The 22,913-nt window shown below is 39.2% G+C and overlaps 1 long non-coding RNA gene across 2 annotated transcripts; it reads left to right on the top strand.

Annotated features, from left to right (window-relative positions):
• Window positions 1–430: 430 nt before the first annotated feature.
• Window positions 431–15,938, top strand: LOC112531530. 2 transcript variants are annotated; one of them, XR_006931461.1, is made up of 3 exons: window positions 431–4,792; window positions 5,360–5,447; window positions 5,854–15,938. It is a non-coding gene; the product is annotated as an uncharacterized LOC112531530 (long non-coding RNA). The 2 variants fall into 2 exon arrangements; XR_006931462.1 differs by having other exon boundaries at window positions 431–5,447.
• Window positions 15,939–22,913: the final 6,975 nt, after the last annotated feature.

Here is a 22,913-nt window from a genome sequence, read left to right as displayed (position 1 = left end):
TAACAGTGGTATAAACCATTCTCTCAATTATTTAAATTATTACCAAATGTGAATGCATTAATTTGTGGACTTGAACGTGCATTTTGAGTTGGAATGTTTCAAAAGCTATTAGAGCCAGGAAGGTATCTGGTTAAGTATTTCATTTGCTGTGTTACTGCAGGTCACAAGCAGATTGGTGTTTGTATTTATGACCAAAATTGCTTCAAAGATTATATTTCCATCAAACATATTTCAAGAATTCATTGAAATTGAATAAAACCCACGCATGCCTACAAACAAGAAGCAGTGTCAGACTTTTCCAAACTAGGAAAGAGTGTACAGCTGGCATATCAGCAGTTTTCTTCATCGGTCACACAAAAGTCCTCTCCTATTTGTACCATCATTTAGAAGCAGCCTGTAAGTATTACTTTCACTTTTTTTTTTTTTTTTTTTTTTTTTTTTGCTCAGTCACTGAGCCTTTATGTGGCAAGAGGTGAATGTTTATGTTTTATGAATTGTGATCAAAACATAATTACCTTTAAGATCCATGTTCCTGTTTGTATCCTATTTGCCATTTTAATCCTTTTTGCCATTATAATCCTTTCAGGACTGCATTTGTCAAGTTCTTATTTGTTGGTTTCTAAATGAATTTCATGGAAATACTTAAGAACTCACAGTCAAAGGGGATTTTAACTCCTATATAAGCAAAAATAACCTTAAATAGAAAGTAACTAAAATAAACCAAACAGCTCTAGGTGTCGCAGATTTCCCATGGCAGAAGGTTGTTCCTGGACACATGAGCAATATTTTAAACTGAGCTCTCACAAAATACAGTTGCTACTGTTAAAACAAATACTAAAACCACTGAAAGTTGAAAAGTGATAGATGGAGTTTTAGGCATTATATTTATGTAAGACAGGTTTGATGAGATGTCTATGCTTATCAGAAATGTGATGTATAATGTCACTGTGGGGGTGATTCTACCTAAGGATAAAAATAAAGGATGATCTGAATAATTGCCTGTTAACTGAACAGTTATATATTTAATGGAAAGCATTTATTTGCTGACTTTTAAGCATTAATATCTCTTCAAGCACGTGTCAGCTGCAGAAGCTGTTAAAATATATCAATGGTAGGAACTGAAATACAGTTTATTTTCTATGAGATCTGAAGTATGTGGAGAGCAACCATAGAAGAATAAGAAGCTTTTGATCTAGTAAAAAGCCTTTAGTAAACATAACAAGAAAGGAGAGTGAGGGAATACAGAAAAAAATGCTGATAAAATACAGACAAAAATGCTAAAAAAATAAAAAAATATTACTTAAGAGGTCTAAATTAAAAGCAGAAGATTATAACATGGGAAAATAAGGGGAAAAAAAGAAATACAAACCCTGAATTAATTGATTATACTCAAAAATTGAATTAATTGATTATACTCAAAAAACTACATGGAACAGGAAAAAAAAAGAGCTTAATGTGGCTAGAGACTGGAAAAGAGTCACTTGAAAAAAACAAACAGGTAAGTTAAGGAAATAAAAACATTTATTTCTGCTAAAGCATATTTTATATACAGATAACAAAAAGGAACAATCAAAGATGTTTCAGCTAGAAAGGAACTTGATCTTACTATCAGGGATCTTTCCTTTTAGATTAAACATCAACTCATTTGCATCCTCCTTTGTAGTGGAACTGTTAGGCCATGGCTTGAACTGTTAGTTGAGCCCCTGGTAAAAGTGCGTGGCTGGCCCAGGGAGCACAAGCAAATTGTTTGCACCTGTGCTCCCCTCGTGACCAGATGGGTAGACCCAGAGTGGTGACTTCCTGGGCTCATATAAGGGCCTGCTATTGAGAGATTGTCTGTTTGGTCTCGGCTGTTTTCTGAGATGGTGTGCTGTATAGCTAGAGAGCTTCCTTATCAGGTTGGTGAGTTCTGTTCTTTCTGTATGTGATTATTAGCCTGTCTACAAATACTTTGCCTTATATAGCCAAGAATCTGTCAGAAGGGTTTTGTTTCTTCATAAGCTGAATATCTTTGAAAAACATGTGGATTTGCTACGTGGAATTATCCATAGAAGTTAAATTTTTTTTATTATATGCGTAAAAATATATAAAAAAAAAAAATTGTGACCTGCACCTGTTGCTGTTGTTTCTTAATACTTCAAGATCCAGGAAATAAGCAGATGATATCTAGATTTCCTGTCATGTACAGTCTGCTTATAATATATGTTATTTTGCAGTAGTCTAATTTATTTGCTGCAGCTATACTTTTGATACTGCAAACCCACATTTCTATTAATGCTGGAGTAAGTCTTGTCTTAATACGCGTGATCAGTTTCACAATCTTACGGATCAGTTTTGTCTGAATGTGCCAGACTGTTCCTGTATCATTAGAAGTACAGTTTTAAACACACTTAGTTTCTTATAGCAATCTTTTATCACAGCATGATATCATTAAATACAACAGCATTTCTGATTTCTTCAAGGGAATACTCCTAGTGGCATAAGGCCTAATGATGACACTTCTGCTAGTAGCCAAGTGGATTGTCTTGTGGTTGCTCACAGGGTATGAAATGAACTTTTTTCAAGCTCACTGTATGTTTTCCAGTATTTTTTAGAGCAAAGATTCCCAGACTCAAGGTGTAACAGTGTTATCTTTACTTTTACAATTAGCATTCTTCTGTTCATTCTCTAGCCTCTGGTTAAATCCATCCATTACTATTTCTGAATTTGCCCACTTAGCTGACTGATTTTATGCCTTAAAGGTGCATAACAGGCTCTGTGTCTTTCCTGATGTGGAACACATCTCTCCCCTGAGAACCATGCCTTGCCTGTCATGGTTTTATGACTTTTGGTTACTGGTAATCTACATCATAATGTCATGTAGTGCACTGGGAGTTAAAGTGTTAATGCTCCAGTTCTGGGCACCTGTCTGGAAGAGAAGAACAACTACATACCCCAGGGGGCTTTGTGGTCAGAGAGGAGATATAACCTCTGGCAAAGTCACCTGATGTCCTGTTCTTCCTTCAGCTCTCTTCCCTGTTGCTCATCCCGACTGCGTGCATCACCTCAGCACTACTGTAAGGCCTACAGTTTTCAGATACTCTCTCATTATATTTGACTTATTTGCTTCAATTCTAATTACATTGTATTATAGAGCGTTATCCTGCATTCCAGTACTGTATTTAGTAAATTAGTTTGTTTCTCCTCAGATCATTGCTGCTGTTTTAAATTATTTTGGGGTCCCCTGTTTCCCTTTTCTGGAGGCATGGATTTTGCAAAATCTGTCTGCCTTGCTAGTCACAGAACTGGGCTGAACCAGCCCGTAAACTGTTGACACTTGCCTTACCTTATATTCTTCAAAAGTGTGTGTGTGTATCTAAAGAACGAATTTAAGACAACATAATTTTGAAGTTTGTCATGGACTTTTAGCTATGTGTGTGGCTTATGTAAATAACTCTCTTACATTATCTATTAAACTAGTTAAAATTATCTTCAGACAGTTGTATTGATGATTCTTAGTGTACGAATCCTTATTTGTTTTCTGGCTCAAAGCTTGTTTCCTGAGGTATTTCTTGTAATAAAACTCTAGGAGATGAGAGATGGGTGTAGCCATGTGGCAATCAACATCACTGTCTGGACAATTTTACATTTGAAATTTTACTTTATTCCCCCAAACTTGATGGTACCAGAACACTTGTAGCTCGCATCGAGGTTAATGGACATAGAAAATAGGTATCAGGTAGTCCTATTCAATATCTATCATCCCATATTTTGGAGCTATGCATCCTGCTTGGCCAGAAGGAATCAAGGATTCATGTGAGTTAGAAAAGGTGGTGATCATGAAGTGGTTTGACTCCATATCAGTTCATGAGGAAGCTCATGAGTGTGATGGAAACTCTACTTTCCAATTGTTGCTTACAACAAAACTTCTGTATCTTCCTCCATAGTAGCTAAACAGATTTTAGGTGTCTGGGAACCTATGCCCTTTAGTTATATAATCTCATACCTAGCTGCTCCCTCTCCTTCATCCATGAATCTTTTTCTTCATGTTGGCACAACCGACACTCCCTCTAAGTCACTGCAGATTTGCCTAATTTATTCTCCTCTAATATATGTGTGAAAATATCAATTTGAATCCACTTAGTCTGAAGTGATATTTTATTTAAAGTTAATAAATTCTTATTTTGAAAGTGAAAACAAATGATCACTTTGAGTGATCCAATCTCACAGGGCCATCACGCTCAGGACTGCAATCTCCATTTAGAGTTAGCATTTCAAACATGCTTCTGGATTCTGTAGCTTTGGTAAGCTTATTTCCCTCATGAATATTGCTCTTGCTCTTCTGAATGGTATTTGTATGTGCTGAACTGTCACCAAGTATTGTACAGAGAACTTTGACTTCTAGGTTAAGTCTTTATGAAACTCACTTTGTTCTGCTGGCCTAAGTGAATTAGCCAAGTGGGGAAGGGGGGGGGGGGTGGAAATGGCTTTAGCAGGACAGAAGTAATGACTAGTTTGCCACATTTTTGCATACTTCCAGATCTTGTGAAAGAGGGCGTTAATTTAGCAGAGAGTAAATTTCTCTATAAGATTTTCCACAGACTGTAAAAGGATTAAATCTTGGCAAGACTATCTGATTTCTTCTCCATGACTCCCAAGATGTCTCTAAAGTGGAGGAATGCCATGTTGTTTAGAGAACATGACTCATTCACAGCTACACTTAAAGACCAATACTCTTTAAGAGATGAGGAAGTATCATTGGTCTCATCTGCAAAAGCAGCAGTTTGAGTAAGAAAGAAAGGCTACACCAAAGGTAGGTAACTTCCTTTACCTGATGAATGTATTCATTGAGTAGATTAAGTAGAAAGTAGAAATTAATGTTTCATACTGTCATAACAAATCTTAAGTAAATCATATGATAGATGTGCTGAAGCTGGGTATTCTTCCTCAGTTCTGTGAACAAAACAAAAAAGTTATTTGATTAAGTAAAAGCAGGTACATATTAAGAAGTGGAAAAAGATTGGTAATTCTTGTTTTGTTTTCTTTTCCTGAGACAGTATGCATGTTTAAATTGCTTATTTGAACAAATTAATCTCTTCTGTTCTTTTTAGTTCAGGATCAGTGAAGAGACTTCTGTCTTTATGATGGTTCTAGAAAATCAAAGCATCTGGAGTTTATGCTAAGATTTAATGTCAATACTGATTTATTTTTTTTTTTAGTTATTACTTGCAATTAGTGTCCTTGACCACAGCCTGAAGTAGCGTCTTTTAAGAACTGATGGAGTTTAAGTCTCCAGATGTCTGTGCTGAGCATGTACATATTAGCCTGTTATTTATTCTAATAACACCTTTCATTTTGAATGACATATGATTTGGCCTAGGAATAATCAGCCAAGCAAGAAGCTCATGTTTCCAGGCCCTGCCGATAGAATAGCTAACAATACTGAATCAGGACCTTATGTGATCCTGGTAAGTAGTTTACCACTAGTCTAAGATGCTCATCCAGTTTCTACTGCTGATAAGTAAACACAGATGACCAGTAAAAAATAAATAAATAAAAATTGGATGATTTGTTTGCTGCTCTGAAAAATCTTTTGACATCCTGTATAATGAGATGTTTGCATGTTATAGCAATATGTTGTTTATGTACAACCAAGTCTAAGCTGATGCATTTAGAAACCTTTTGGAGGGAACGAGCCAGGTGAAGACAAAGTATAGAATGGATTAGGAAGACGAGTATCAAAAGGCAATAATGGATGCTTTAGAGCTCTTTTACCTTTGTCATAATTTATATTTATCTCCATTCCTTTTTCCTCTATCAATTTCCTATCACCTACTATTGGAATAGATGAATATTTAATTATGATCACTCTAGGTACTCAGGAGAGCTGCAAGTTAAACATCAGAAGAAACCATCCAATTTGGCATTAACTTTGTGTCCTTGACACTGAAATATTGTTTCCTATGGTGTCTTCATCCAGATCAATTCTAAGTGCCCTGCACACTTTCCTTACCAGGCATTTTGACAACATAACCTTCTGATACTGAGGCGTGATTTATACAGATATTGAAACTGTCCCTCCTGAATTTTCATACCTACTGTCTTATACTATGGATATCATCCTAAATAATTCTTCTTCTGTTGTTATTGTATGTACCCTCCAAAGGCTTGAGATGGCAATATCTCTTCTTTTACAACTTGAAAACCAAATTGTGTGTAATGCTTAAGCAAATTAATCACTGTTTATTCCCTGAGGTTTTTTTTTTCTTGAAACTCTAGTGAATGGTCATTATTTTCAGCCATGTCTGCATTAGTTGCCAGAGTGGCAAACTACTATTTACTGCGTGGACCAAAACTATTAACAGTGTATTTGTTGTAAAGCAAAACTTCAGAATGACTCTGGTCATGCAAATGCAAAACTTGTGAGTTCAAATACATTTCCCTGTCCTGAGTTACGTAAAAGGGGCCAACACAGTTGACTTCTAATATTGTGTCCGCTCTACAAACCAAAGAGTAATAAATGAGGATGAGTGAGATGTATTTTCAAAGCACACTCCTATCCCATCTGAGACAGTGCAAGAAAGGCAATGCCAGATAACCAGTTCTAAATGAACCAAAGAAGGGGTGATGTTCATAATCCAGTCAAAGAAATGTTTGTTTACTTGTTCCAAGTATCAGGGCTTGCCAAATACTCCAAGAAATGAGATCTCCAGGTTGAGATCCTTCTCCTGTGGTAGCCAGCCCTTAAATAAGGCTTAGGGAGGTGAATTGCATTCCCCGTGCTCCCAGGGCTGGCTGTGTCCCTTCACCAGGTACTCAGTCATTGTTTCAGGCTGTGACTTAACAATTCCCCTTATCTCTGCAGCTCAAAGTGTCCTTGTCAAAATTCACCATGGCAGATGGAAAAAGCCAAATTTCAATTGAAGTTACTATACACTATCTTACAGGCTTTTACTGTTTTGCCAGACTTCATTTTTTTTATTTAACACTCCTGCTACAGGTTGTATATTCTCAAATATATTCAGTTGTATCTTCTCTGATCAGAATCTTATATAAGGCCCTACTTTTTGTAATGGTAAGGACTAGTCACTGAAACAATGTACCTGGGGTCATGATAAACTCTCTAAAATGTGAAGCTTTTAAATTAAGATTTGATTTATTTCTCAAATAGAGGTCCTTGCTCATCCTGAAGTTATGAAATTGATGCAGGAATCACTTCTTAAAATTCTGTGGCTTGTGCTGTTCAGGAGGTCAGTCTGTGTTATTATAGTTCCTGCTGGTCTTAAAATTTATGGAACTACAAAACATTTTATATATTTTGTGTATATTATTAATTCTGTCTCTTTATATACTGTTTCTCTTTCCTTGGAGGTTTTCATAACACCTTCCAAATGAATTTAGTATTGTCTCTGAATTTTGTTTATGTACTGTGTATTCAACTGAATACATTGTCATTTATCAGTGCACTGTTTGTGGTCCTTCAGCAAGCTTTCATTCTATGTGACAGTGTTCATATCCATGCCAATTTGATTTTTTTGTGAGTAGAATTTCATTTGATGCTATATCAAATATTTCAATAAAAAGCTAGATACATTCCATCTACTTCATTCCCCCGTTACTTCATTAAAATAAAGTATTCAGATTTGTCTGGAATGATTTGTACTTACTAAAACTGCTAATTTTGATTGTGGATCACCAAGTGAGAGGTGCTGAAGAGTGGTGGAGATTCTTTCTTTACCAACTGAAGCCTTTAAAAATGTAGGAGGTGTGATGAATCTCACCCTAATTCTTGAATTTGATATTCATTCTTACATTCTTCCTAGTCACCTCCCACAACTGACAGCTGAGTACTGTGATTATTCTCTGTAGTGATCACTGTTCATAAGTGTCTGCAGAGATCTATGTTTACTCAGTTTCTGTAATAAAGTAGTGTAATATATACATTTTCTTCTAGACTGTGGCACCAAAATAATGGTGGTGTTGATGTTTAATACTACTGCTCTCTAAGAACCTTCTCAGACATGAACTCCATCTCTCATATTTTTAAATGTGAAGTAAGCCAGAAGACTGCTCTCCTGGATTCTCTACCCATCTCCCAAACTCTGCTGCTGACAATATGAAAGACTGCTTTTAATGATATGTATATACACACATACAAACTCTCACACATCTGCATTCAGAAGGCAAAGGAGAAAATGAAGTTAGTAGATCCAGCTACTAAAGGTTTAACATAATTATAGAAGGTCAAGTCTGAGATACCAGTTAGATAAGGAAGTCAGTAGTTCAAAAGTGTTCTGCTATGTTCAGAATGAAATTATAACAGCTAAAAATGGGATCCTTTGATCATTCATGTTCCATGCCAGTGTAGCGGTATGTAAAAGTTATCTTGGGGGTTTAAAAAAAAAAAAAAAAAAGTAATAATAATAATTGAAGAATTATGTAGGAAATTGCTATGTTTGGTAATTTTTTTAAAAAAAAACATTCTTATGATTTTGTTCTGCTCTAGAATTTAAACATATTTAAAAAACAATAATACCTCCACAAATGAATTATCATCAACTGGATAGATATATAAAAGGGACAGCTCATTAAGTAAGCATTTTCTTCTAATCATGCTTGCAAATGTTTGTAAAACCACTGGCTCCTGGCAGCTGTGTAATCTTGCAGCTTATTTCCTTATAGAGTTTATCACAGAGAATATTAGCAACCTGATGGGATGCCAAACATGTGAAATAGCTTTTTGTACAAAGGCACTTTTAAAAACCATTGAGTAAAGTCTGCTAATGGAAATTAACAGCAAGAAATTAAATATGTGGCTAAAACCAGAGATCATGTCAGCAGCTTGTATTTATTTAAAATATTGACTGGATTTCTCAGCCTTACCTTAGAACAAATACAAAATATTTTTTCTTTTATATATATATATATATACACTTTTTTTACCCCCCAAAAATGTGTTTCTCATAATATCTAGCTCTTGTTTATTTGCAGGTTGTTTTGAAAGAAAGATCAGTGTAATGTGACAGAATGAAAACCATGTGTCACAGTGCATCATTGGCTTACAAGAAAGAAAGAAAGAAAGAAAAAAGCAGCATTTGGGTTTTTGAATTCTGGTGGATAGGAATTTACAATGATAAACTGGGGGGGGGGACACCAAAAAACTGTTTCACTGGAACACAGTAACTTCCCTATGAACATGAGGAAAATCTTTATTTTCAGGGTTATGGAGCACTGGAACAGATTGCCTGGAGAAGCTGTGGAATTTTCTTCTCTAGAGATATTCAAAATTCTCCTGGATACTTTCCTTCACAACCTCTTCTAGGGAATCTGCTTTAGCCAGTGGTTAGAATAAATGGTCTCTTGAGATTCCTTCCAACTGCTCTGATTCTGTAATCCTTGCAATCAGAGCTTCTGTTGGAAACAGAAATTCCATGTACTGAGGTTTTATAGGACTAGACCTATAATTTGCTCAATTACTAGTGTTAAGAAAACCGTAGGGGACCCGAGTAACAGCAACTTTTAACCAAGCACATTTGCACTTTGTTTGAAACCCTGTATGATTTATCAAGATCATATCCCTGCCTTCTCCAGGATCTAAAATAATTTTCGTAACTTAAATCAACTATTAAATGAATAGTTAAGAGATAAAATCCCAAACCCAGATATAATTGGTATAGCTTAAATTAAGTTTTACATTTATTGCTGGGAGATAAAATTGGGTAGAATAACTATTACAACAGAATTAAGGAAAAGAAAATAGATACGGTGTGGGACCTAGGTTAACTTTTATTTAAAACACATGTCTGATGGAGGAAACAGTCTGCAAAAACAAACAAACAAACAAAGAAAAAAACATCTGATACTACTGCACTGTAATCTCCATTTGCCAGAGCAACATCCTTCTGGGTTTTGAGGGGAAAATATTACATGTAAGATGCACTGATTCTGGAAAATGTATGAAAACATAAGAGGTTTGTTTGAAAAAGCATGCAGTGTATATATACATTTATATAACACTACAATAATTAGTCTCCTAAGAATTTGAACAGAGTTTAAGTAGAGGTTAAAAAGATACAGTCTAACAAAAGTAGAGAAACAAGAATAGAAACTGTTAAACATAGCTACTTTACAGAATGTTGCCATCTGAGGAGACAGAGAAATCAAAAATTTAACTTGAAACATTGTAGCTCGTTTTCATTCAGTTCCAGTATGATAGGCATTCTGCTGCTTTTTTTTTTCATGTTCTCATCCTCAATATATCCTTTCTACTACCTCCTACAACTTCATAGTAAGAAATATTGAATAATGCTTGTCTACCAAGTGTTGTTGATCAAGGGTTCAACAATTATGTTCATTAGAGATGATCTGTTTAGTTCTTGAATTAAGGGATAATTTAATTTGGTTGGGACTTCTGAACTTCAGTGCTGTAATGCTGACTGAAAGCAAGACTTACTTCAGAGTTAAATCATAGAATCATAGAATCACAAGGTTGGAAAGGACCTACAAGATCACCCAGTCCAACTGTCCTCCCATTACCCTTGCTACCGCAAGCCACTAAACCATATCTCTTAGCTCCTCATCCAGATGCCTCCTGAACACTGCCAGGGACAGCGACTCCACCACCTCCCTGGGCAGGCCATCCCAGCACCTGACCACTCTTTGAGAGAAGAAGTTTTTCCTTATGTCTAATCTAATCCTCCTCTGGTACAATTTGTGGCCACTTCCTCAGGTCCTGTTTGTTGCCTGGGAGAAGAGGCCAAAGCCTTCTTCATCACAACCTCCCTTCAGGAAGTTGTAGAGTGCAATGGGGTCTCCTCTGAGCCTCCTCTTCTCCAGACTGAACAATTCCAGCTCCCTCAGTCACTCATTAGACTTGGGCTCCAGACCCCTCACCAGTTTTGTTGCTCATTCTCTGGGCACATTCCAGGGCCTCAATGTCTTTCTTACAGTGAGGGGCCCAAAACTGAACACAATATTCAAGGTGTGGTCTCACCAGTCTTGAGTACAGGGGGTTGGTTACCTCCCTGCTCCTGCTGGCTACACTATTTCTAATGCAGGCCAGGATGCCATTGTCCCTCTTGGTCACCTGGGCACACTGTCAACTCATGTTCAGTCAAGCATCAACCAACGCCCCCAGGTCCCATTCCTCTTCACAGTCATCCAGCCACTCATCCCCAAGCCTATAGCGCTGCATGGGTTATTGTGGCCAAAGTGCAGGACCCTATACTTGGCCTTGTACCTCATCCCATTCACCTTGGCCCAGCATTCCAGCTTATCCAGATCGCTCTGAAAGGGCCTCCCTACCCTCAGGCAGATCGACACCACCACCCAGCTTGGTGTCATCTGCAAACTTACTGAGGGTACACTCAATATCTTCATCTAGGTCATCAATAAAGATATTAAACAAGAAGGGCCACAGTACCAACCCCTGGGGGACACCACTTGAAACAGGTTGTCAGCAGGACTTAACTCCATCAACCACTACCCATTGGGCACAGTCCTCTAGCCAGTTCCTTACCCAAAGAAGGGTATACCTGATCAGGCCATGGGCAGCCAGTTTCCCCAGAAGAATACTGTGAGAAACCACGTCAAAGTCTTTGCTGAACTATAGGTAGACTACATCAACAGCCTTTCTCTCCTCTACCAGTCTGGTCACCCAGTCATAGAAGGAGATGGGAGTCACATCGGCAAGCCTCCAGCTCTCTGGGACCTCTCCAGATAACCAGGAGTGCTGGTAGATGGACGAAAGCAGCTCAGCAATCACCACCACCAGCTCCCTCAGTACCCTAGGGTGGAGCCCGTCCAGCCCTATGGACTTGTGACAGTCCAGATGGAGAAGGAGCTCTATAACTGTCTCTACCTGAATCACTGGGGGTGTATTCTGCATAGCATTCCATACTTCCAGATCAGGGTGTAAAGTGCCCTGAGGATAACTGATCTGACTTTTAAAGGCAGATGTAAAGAAAGCACTGAGGACTTCAGCCTCCTCCTTATCCTCAGTGGTCACATTCTCCACTGCATCAAGTAAAGGATGGAAATTCTCCTTGGTTCTTCTCTTACCGTTGATATATTTGTAAAAAGATTTCTTATTCTTTTTTACTGCAGTGGCCAACCTGAGTTCAAGTTGGCCTTTTGCCTTCCTAACTTCCTCCCTGCATATCTTATCAACTTCCTTGTAATCTCCCCAAGTTGCCTGTCCCTTCTTCCAGAGGATATAGACTCTTTTTTTATTCTGGAGTCTCAGCAGTAGTTCATGGTTCATCCACACCGGTCTTCTTCCCCTGCGACTCTCCTTACGGCATTCAGTGACAGCCTGTTCTTGTGCCTTCAGGATTTCCATCTTGAGGAGCGTCCAGGCTTCCTGGACCCCTTTACCCTTAAGGAGAGACTCCCAAGGGACCCATGCTACAAGCGTCCTGAACAGGTCAAAGTCCGCCCTCTTGAAGTTCAAGACAGCAGTTTTGCAAGTCACCCTTCTGACATCTCCAAGAAATGGAATTCTACAGTTTCGTGGTTGCTCTGCCCAAGACAGTCCCCAGCCTTCACATCTCCCACCAGTCCTTCACTGTTAGTGAAGAGCAGGCCTAGCAGGGCACCACCCCTGGTAGGCTCTTGTACCAGATGTGTAAGGAAGCTATCTTCCACGCACTTTAGAAACCTCTTGGACTGCTTCCTCTGTGTTGTATTATATTTCAACATATATCAGGGAAGTTGAAGTCTCCCACGAGAATGAGTGCTGGTGATCACGTGACTTCCGCAAGCTGCTCATAGAATGCCTCATCCATCTCTTCATCCTGATTAGGCAGTATATAACAGACTCCCACCAAGATGTCATCCCTACAAGCCTTCCCCCTGATCCTTACCCATTGACACTCAACTTTATCATTCCCAACCCCAAGCTCTTCAACATCAACACAGACTTGAATATAAAGGGCCACACTACCACCCTTCCTTCCTCATCTACCCCTTCGGAAGAGCTTGTAGCCATCCATCACAGCACTCCAGTCATGGGAGTGATCCCACCATGTTTCAGTAATAGCAACTAGATCATAGTTAGCCTGACGCACAGTCGCTTCCAACTCCTCCTGCTTGTTGCCCATGCTGCATGCATTGGTGTAGAGTCATCTGCCTCACCCTCAGCTCAAGCATCGTTCCCCTAGGCTAATCTCTTGTGAGCCTTGTTTTGTCCCCTTTCCCTGTCATAGATAGTTTAAAGCTCTTTTGATAAGCCCTGCTAGCTTGTGCTCTAGGATTTGTTGCTCCCTTTGAGATAGGTGGGTTCCAGGGACAGACAGTAGGCCAGAGGCTGAGTAAACTGCCCCATGATCAAAGAACCTAAAGTTTCTGGCTCAACACCAGCCTCTGAGCCAGTTATTCATTGCTTGTGCTTTCCAAGCCTGCTCCATGTCCCTCACTGCCCCTGAAGGTGTAGAACAAAAGATTACTTGAGCTCCTGTTCCTTGAACTAAGCACCCTAAAACCCTGAAATCTCTCTTCATAATTCATAGGCTTCTCTGAGCAATTTCATCACTGCCCACCTGAACTATGATTAATGGAAAATAATCAGTGATTATTTATAATCAGTAATTTTTATAATAATCAGTGATCAAAAACCTCCTAGGTTTTCAATTTGACATGGCCATTCTTATTCCAAACTTCCAGAAGATACTTGTAGTAGAGAAAGATGTTACTCTCTTGAGCTAAGACAGTCAGTGCCAGCAATTTTATTACATGGCTTATGAGGCAGATTATTACTATCGAAAAAGAAATCATATTTGGGTATTTTACATTATACTGTGAATTTCTGAACCAGTTTCTGTTTTCCTGTAGCATATACACAGTTATTATCACTGTTGTACATTTGCTCTTGAAGGTAATAACTTTTACTTACACTTCAGTTGCCTTCCAAAATGAAATGCTCTTACTTTTTTCTTCTCCTGATGCTGAAATTGTGTTGTTCAAAAACTGCCTTTAAAGACAATTCTGGAGAAGTTTTTAATGCCTTTTGGTCTTCTTTTAATGCCTCTGCTTGGCAAAAACTTTCACCCTTCCCTAACATATGTTGTATAGCCATATTGCCCTTACTCCTCTCCAGCCTCCATAACACAGGTAAGTCAAAACCACTTTGGCCATTTGGTTTAACCTCTACATCTTTTCTGTCAAAAGGCTTGTGACAACGGTCAGCCTAAGGGTTGCACAGAAAATCTACTTTAAAACTAAACATTAGTTATGCAATGCAGAACATATCCTGCAAAGGCAAAGATTAAAAAACAGCCAACAAGTATATACAGAGTGTTCAGTAGAAATTCCACTGAGCTGAAATTGGTTTCTGTCAGGACTGGAAAGAGAACATTCCCTCATTAAAAATATGAAAATAAATAAATGAATAAATAAATATGCAGTCCACCTCTCTGTCATTCTCTCTTTGAAGACCTCGGCTGATCATTCATTTCTTTCTATGTCTGTGGTCTTCATATGTCTGATGGCAAATAGATGAGCTGAAAATAAGTAATGCCCCTGGTCACTCTCTACAAATTCATTTTCAAAGGTAAGGACTTCAGCTGCAGAGTAAGCAATTTACAGATCAAGTATGTCTACTCTAAAGTTTATAGAGAACAGCTGTAAGAGACTATTCTTTTATATGATTGACTCAAAGTTTGCTGAGGAACAAGTCCAGGCAAGTCCTGGGCAAAGGTAGAGAAATCTTCTGTCTGGAGAACATTGATGGGCAGGTCCTGGCTAAGGATTGTGAAATCTTCTAAGGAGCACAGATGGACAAGGCCAGGGGCAACGAGAGAGAGGTAAGCTGCCGCTAATGGCCGGGAAACGGTCTTTTTGTGTGGACTTATCTCGAGGAAGATGGCCATCTCAGGAGGTATGCACATGACTCTTGCTCAAGCACCCAGGGATGTCAGGTAGGCAGGAGAAAATGGAGGATAAAAGAGGGTCCAACAAACTACAGCGGACTAGAGGCTGATCTCTCACCACGACGGACTAGTGAAGGGTTTCAGCCATCAGATCCCTCACCACGACGGACTCGAGGTTTCTGCCTTCAGATCCTTCTCTACGGACCGTATGTTGACGGACTTCCCTGGGCCTGCTACCTGAGACCTGCTGCTTCCTCCCAGACTTACTCTGCGGCTTCTTCCTGGACCTACCCGGTACCTGCACCCTCTCGTTGCCCAAGGCCGGAAGTTTTGCTACAAACTTCAAAGAGTCCAGATCACTAGGGAGGGTGAGAAGAAATGAGAGAATACAGTGGGTAGACTGGCAAATACCTGCTGTCAAAATAAGTATACTATTTCAGGGCTTAAAACACTTGGTTTATGTATTTCTCAATTCCACTTCCATTGGTGTAAATCTAAATTGAAATTACTAAAAGGAAAACCATATAGCCAACATTTTGTCATACAGCAACTGAACAATACAATCCAAACATCACGTATAAATGTGCATATACAAATACAAGAACAGTCGGCTCAGAAGAAACTTTGGAATGAGAGGTCTTTGCCAAAAATGATGGGGAAATATTTCTATCCTAGAATTCAAGCTATATTTATTTTTCAAAAGTTGAACAAAGCAAAACAAAACAAAAAAAATCTTTATGCTTAAGCAAAGCTAATGTATAGATTCTCTTTAAATAATTAATATTCTGGAATTTGTTCATGTTAAAACCTGATAATTTTAAAATCAGGCACAGTAAAGGTATGAAAATAAATTTATATGTAGAGCAAAATTTTTTTTATTCTTGTCATAGTTGATTGTTTTTGCAATTGTACTTTTTTTTTACACATTAATATACCTCTGCAGACAGATACATAAAAGCATGAGTTCAATCCTTTTGAACAGAATTTAAGTATATATATTATACAATGTACTAGCTTAAAAAAAGGTTTGTACTGATGGAACAGTGATATCTAGCATTGTATGTCTTAAATAAAATTATTCTTATTACTATATTCAAATGGAGAGGAAAAATGAGAAATCAGTTCAGGGGTTATTTGCCCACCAGATTCTGGGGAAACAAACAAACAAACAAAATTTCATTTCTGTCTGGGAAAAGCAGCTCTGCAGTAGTGTGATTCACCATGTTACCCTCATATGCTTGAAGATATATCACTTTCTCAAAAGTTAAATTAAGAAAGTATTTTTTTTAGTGGACAAACACAAAGATGAGATTGAATAAGACACAATGAGAGGTACTGCACTGAAATTATTATGCTTATGTCATTCTTTAATGCCTCAAAGATAGAAAAAATACTTGTTTCAAATAAGAAAAAAACTGTAGATCATTATCTAATTCATATGACTGCTAGTAGCCTATTTGACTGGGTCCTCTTGGCTTTGGCTGATCTGTAGATACTTGTATCTGCAGAGGTAGAAAGCTGACTGAGAGACCTTTCCTGTTTAATAACATATCTGGTTCTATATAGATATAATATAATTTTTCTACAATGAAGAAGACAAAATACACAATTAAACACAGACATTTATATCAAATTGTGGCTTACATAAAAAAGGATAAATGAAATTCAACCTACAATTTTTTTTCTTTAATTTAATAATTAATAATTTAGCTATAGCCATAAAACAGTACCAAAGCAGACTTCTACTGAAGTGATTACGCTATAAACTCTTAACATCCAGTTAAAGCTTCACACTTTAGTGTTGTACTTGTCTCCCTCTTTAAAAATAGAATGTATTGCATATAGATGAATTATGAAAAAAAAAAAGATTCTCATATCTCTCTGAACAAAATCATTCTAAAATGAATCTAATTTACTGTGAACATATATCTTACAAATGCTTATTACACTCCTAGTTTTATACTTCCATTTCTATTGTGATAATTTTAATGCATCAGAATATGATTAAGTTTTGAGTCGATGGTAGTTTCAGAGGTTTAAATTCTTGCCTGAAATTGCACTGCACAGCCTCCATTTATATTTTGAAATAATTTAGTTTATAAAGTCTATAGTAAGGTAACATGATATGCATGGAAAATGAATTTGTTCATTCAAGTACAATTTTCTGCTGATTTGAGTCCTTTATTTTTCACTGAGTTAACCTTCCAATCATCCATCCAGCAATTCTACAAGACAAACATTAAATATATTTAGAGAGCTTTGTGCCAGAAAATCCCAATCGAAACAAAACAAAACAGACAAGGAAAAAAACAAAACAAAACGAAACAAAAACCCACAGTTCTCTATTATTTCTGTTATTTTTTATTACATACCTAGTTTTCAAGCACTGCACCTAGTGCTGGATCTACTTTGTGACAACTCTGAGTATTTTATCTTATAGTTTAAACGTGACAGAAATAATATTAAGTGAAACACATACTGTAGAAATACGGTTAAAATTGCTTTTTAGTGATTTTTAGTAGGTTTTTGCACTTGCATTTCCTAAAGAAAAGAAAAGAAAAGAAAAGAAAAGAAAAGAAAAGAAAAGAAAAGAAAAGAAAAGAAAAGAAAAGAAAAGAAAAGAAAAGAAAAGAAAAGAAAAGAAAAAGAGTAAATTACAAATCAGCAACACTAGAGTAAAAAAAAGACAAAAAGACAGATTTCATAGTATTATATTTATTTATCCATTTATTTATTTAAAAGGAGCTTCCATAGGTACAGATTCCTCTTACCTAGCCTAGATACTTAACTCTGTTAATTTTGTTACTTCTCAGTCTAATCACTCCATGAATTCATGTTGTCAATAGTGAAAAATAGGCTTGGGATCCCTGCAATACTGTTGTTATTTATTTATTTGCAATTGAAGAAAACAAAAATATTTAGGAACATCACCTAACTGCATAAGTTTAGTAGAATCACTTCACTGTTAGTAAAATTTCTCCAGTAATTTAGTAATGCATCTTTAGTAAAATTTCTAAGTTAATGTACACTGCCTGCCAGCTTACATTAAATTGAAAAGGTATTTGTGAAGGAGCAATCACTTTCCAGTATTAGATTATTGCTCATAATATTTGTATCCTTATAAAAATAATAAGGAGAATACATTAACCAATTACATAGCTTTTCAGAAAATTGTCTTTTCCTCTTCCTTCTCCTCCAGGGTATTGTGGGAAAAACTCATCACAGCAACAAGAACCTAGGCCAACAAACACTTTTTCAGAATGCTTACCAAATTTATCTTTTCAGTCACTATAGATAAGGAAAAAGAAATTGGTGGGCCACAGTGAGCCGGTTGTACAGAATGAATGCCCGATTACCTGGACATGTGTGCAAGTATAAATTTAGATACAAATAGAAGACTATGACTAAAGAAAAACTGAGCATTGTAACTAGAAAAAGCATAAATTTTCTGCAACTCCAAACTGTTGTACGGTAGCTGGAAGGCATTTTCAAAACAATTTGTGACAGTTGATGGCATTAATTCAATGGAAAATCATATAGTATATACTTGATACATTCTTTTGACCTGTAGCTTCTTGTCTAGCATTTGCAGTTTTTCAGTGTCAAAAAAAAAAAACCTAAACAAACAAACAAACAAACAAACAAAAACAAAACAAAAAACCCTCAAGGAACTAAAAGAAACTGCTGGTGTAGTTGTGGCTTAAATATACTTCTGAATACTTTCAATCAACTGCCATGGTTGTGCAGATTGATCCTTGCAAAAGTATAGCCTACACTTACCTGTAGAGGCACTATGTTAATGGAAACTCCAAAAAGGCCTGTATGTGACGTTTGCTTGTAAAGATCCAATTTCAGAATGCTGGATTAAATTTTCACCCCCTAAATGGTTCAAAAAATCAAATGGAAATCTGTATTTCTAATGCTCTTCAGAATGACACTATTCCTGTGCCTCATTCATCACATCTGTTTTCAAAATCTATTAAGTTCTCCTTGCTCAGTTGTGGCCTGTAGAATCAGTTAAGGCTTGTGATATAAAGTCATCCTCTTGTGATAACCTGTTCCCAGGTACTTTATTAATATCAATAATAAAAAGAAAATTCAGCAAACTTTAGCCTGAAAACTTTAAAAATAAATTTGTCTTTATAATACTATGGAGATAGAAATCTTTACTTTGACGGTGATTTTAAAACAGTTTCAAACTGCCCTAACTTCTCTTCAGGCAAAAAAGAAGCATAAAATACAATGGCATCACCTGAAATAGTTTAGAAACAGCAATAAATTAAATAAAAAGGCTGCTCAACATATTCATTAATGTGATTCATTTATCTTGTAAAAGATAAATTGCGGCTAAGCCCTCATTTGTTAATGGAGTAGCGCGCTGATGGTCAAGCACATATTTGATAAGTTCCCCAGGGGTTGTTAAGTTGCCTGGGGCTGCCCTAATAATTTGCTGTATGTCCGGGAGTGATTTTTGCTTAAGGCAGTCAATGATAACAGGACCTTGGGCCGGCTCCGGAAGATCGGACCCCTCAACTGCACGAATCAAGCGGTTTGCAAATTCGGCAAAAGGCTCTGAAGGGCCTTGTTTGATATCCGCCCACGGGAGAGTAGGCTCTGTAACTCGAGCCAGCTCCCGAAGGGCCTGTAGGGCCGCAGTTGTGACTGCTGCTAACTCTCCCGGTCTCAACAGCCTAAGCTGGCCTTCCGGAGATCCCACCATGCCATCCGCTACTCCCTGGAGACGCGCTAATGTGGTCCTATCCCCTCGACCCCGACCATTGGCTGGGTGTCGGGCATCTCGGGTGGCTGCCGCCACCACTGCTTGCAATTGTGTATTCCAAGCATCATACCACAGGGTGTACTGAACCGGTTCAAGGATCACATGCATGAGGCTGATCACATCGTACGGTAGTAGGCTAGAGGCCATGAGGGCCTCTACCTCCGCCATTGTTACTGGGGAACGCAGCCCCTTTGTTTTAACAATTTCAGAAAGGCGGGTTATTGCTTTAGAATCTAGAGGGACCCACGCCGGGCCCTCTGTCTTGACTATGACCGGAAGGGCTAGCGGCGGCCGTGTTGGGTCGGCTGCTCGTAAGTCCTCCCTCACCCGGGCCCAATCAGTGAGTGTGGGCGGAGCCCACGGGGCGGGTGCTGTGGGGTCGCACCCCTCAGGGCCAGACCCCTGGGACGTTGGCCACGGGGCTCCGCCCCTGCATCCACCGCAGGGCGGGACGGTGCAGTCCGCCCCGTTGGGGAAGTTGCTACAGCAACAGACAGAGCTGCACTCGTTATCACAACACACGGGTTGCGCTGTACCTCCTCGGAATGCCGTACCCTCCCCCGAAGCCTGCTTATCAGCCCTGCAGGAGATGTTACCACATTCCTCCAAGGACCTTCCCCCCCCCCTCCCCGACTGACTTCAGTGAAGGATATAAGCCTTGAGAGGGATACGGAGGTGGGGGTGTTGTGGCCTCCACGCTTGAGCAATTCGATGCAACTTCATCCTTCTTTGTTCCCGGAGCTATCGTGGCAGGATGGGTCGTAGGGGCTGGTGCCACCTTATCTCCAGCCAGACCTGCACGAGGAATGAGACCCCCTCCCGGCCCCGCAACCTCTAACCCCAATAGCTCCCTGGCTCGTTCGCCCGCAAGTTTCTCCTCGCGCGCAGCCTTCAGTCCTCCCAGAATCAAACCCCAAGTTTTAAATTCCGCTGCTCTTCTCCGGCTTGATTCCGGAGGGTATATCTGTCGCTCGTCCGCGACCTCCGCCAACAGAAGGGTGACTGCAGATTCCCTCTGTCCCCGGGCTTGTCCCCCGGCTTCCACCGCCCAACAAGTGCTAACGCTCCGCGGTGGGCTCCTGCCCCGTCAAGCAGACAGCCGACTCATTCCCCTAAGCATCACGTCGGGGTCACCACTTGTTGCCTTTCGCAGGCAACCGTGATGTTCGTTGCTTAGGGGAGCCTGCGGCTTGGCCAAATACCGAGGTGACACCAATATGATGAGCGGTAAAATGGCGTTTATTAAATTCTAACAAGCACTTATATATCTTTTAACCCTTCGTGTACGCCCACTGGATGGTACACGTGGCACGTACCTAACACATGGGGAGGAGCCTGACACGTTACATCCCGAGACCCCGATCACGCCTATTACAACAATAATGGCACAACTAGCATGAAAATAAATAAAAAATAAATAATTAAATAGAAATCAAATCTCTTTTGTTGATTCCAAACTAAATTATTATCGCAGTTAATTCACTCAGTAACCCTATGTCTTGTCAGCAGAGAAGATGCATCCTCAAGTTGTTTCTGAGGTATAGTTCTAGAACACGGTGTAAACACCTTATACAATTATCTCTAGAGAAGCACAGAATCATAATATCATAGAATTGCTTTAGTTCAAAGGGATCATTAAAGGTCATCTAGGCCAACTCCCCTGCAATGAACAGGGTCATCTACAGATAGATCAGGTTGCTCAGAGCCTGTCTTGCCTGATCCTGAATGTCTTCAAGGATGGGGCAATCACCAATTTCGTCAACCTGTTCCAGTGTTTTACCACTGCTATTGAAAAAAACAGGTCCATTTCTCTCCTGCACTGAGGACTCTACAAGTACACCAGCTGAGGTCTCATCAGTGCAGAGTAGAGGGGCAGGATCATCTTCCTTGACCTGCTTACCACACTTCTTTTGATGCAGCCTAGAACACGGTTGGCTCTGTGGGCAGTTGGGGCACACTGCTGGCTCATGTCCACCTTCTCATCCACTAGTACTCCCAAGTCCTTTTTGGCAGGGCTATGCTCTATCTTTTTGTCCAAGCTGTGCTCTTTTTGTCCCCTAGCTTGTACTGATAGTGGGGGTTGCCGTGTCCCAGTATAAGTCCTTGCATTTTGTTGAACCTCATGAGGTTCTCCTCACTGCTCAAGGCTATCTAGGCCTCTCTGAATGACATCCCATCTTTCAGGCACGTTAACCATACCATACAGCATGGTATCATCTGTAAACTTGCTGAGGGTGCACTTGATCCCACTTGTCTTGTCACTGACAAAGATGTTAAACAGTACAAGTCCCAGTACTAATCCCTGACAATTACCACTTGTTACTGGTCTCCATTTGGACAATGAACCATTGACCACAACTCTCTGAGTGAGACCATCCAGCCAATTCCTTATCCTGTGGCTAGTTTGTCTGCCAAATCCATATTTATTGACCAGGACATCATGCAGGACAGTGTCAAATGCTTTGTACAAGTCGGCAGCAGTTACTCTTCCTTTATCCGCTGTTGCTGCAAATCCATTATAAAAGACTACCAAGTTTATCAGGCACAGTTTGTCATTGGTGAAGCCATGTTGGTTACTACCAACACCTTGCCTCTATTTTCCATGTGCCTTAGTAGGGTCTTCAGGAGGATCTGTTCCATGATCTTGCCAGGCAGAGGTGAGACTAATTGGCCTGTTGTATGGGAACTGTTGAATCACGGCCTGAACCTCTGATTGACCACCTGAGGCAAGTGCTGAGTCAGCCACAGGGGCACAGGTGAATGCAATTTCACCTGAGTGACTGGAAGGGGTGGAGCCTGACTCCTAGACTCCATTTAAGGGCTGACCCCCAAGGAGGAAGGATCTCTATATGGAGATCACTCCTCTTGGAGCCCTTCTGCAAGCACAGGACATGGGAAAGCTCTTTGTTTCATTATTCCTTTGTAACACAATAATCTCTCTGGTCCCATACCTGTATACCTATTTACCTTACAATCTGTATACCTCTTTGCCATACACCTGTAGTTTCCTAGATCTTCTTTTTTTTCCCTTCTTGAAAATGGGGCTTATGTTTCTCCGTTTCCAGACAGTGGGAATTTCACCAGACTACTATGACCATTCAAATATAATGGATAGTGGCTTGGCAACTTAATTCACCAGCTCTTTCAGGGACTTGTGGATAGATCTTGTTTGGTCATGTGGACTTGTACACCTTCTGGTTCTTTAGATCACCTCAAACCTGATCTTCACTTACAGTGGGCAGATATTCCTTCTCTCTGTTTTTACCTTTACTTTGTACAACTTGGGC

This window comes from Gallus gallus, chromosome 1, assembly GCF_016699485.2.
Source record: "Gallus gallus isolate bGalGal1 chromosome 1, bGalGal1.mat.broiler.GRCg7b, whole genome shotgun sequence".
NCBI lineage: Eukaryota > Metazoa > Chordata > Aves > Galliformes > Phasianidae > Gallus > Gallus gallus.
Note: the sequence above shows the minus strand (reverse complement) of the source record. Positions and strands in the feature narration are given on the sequence as shown.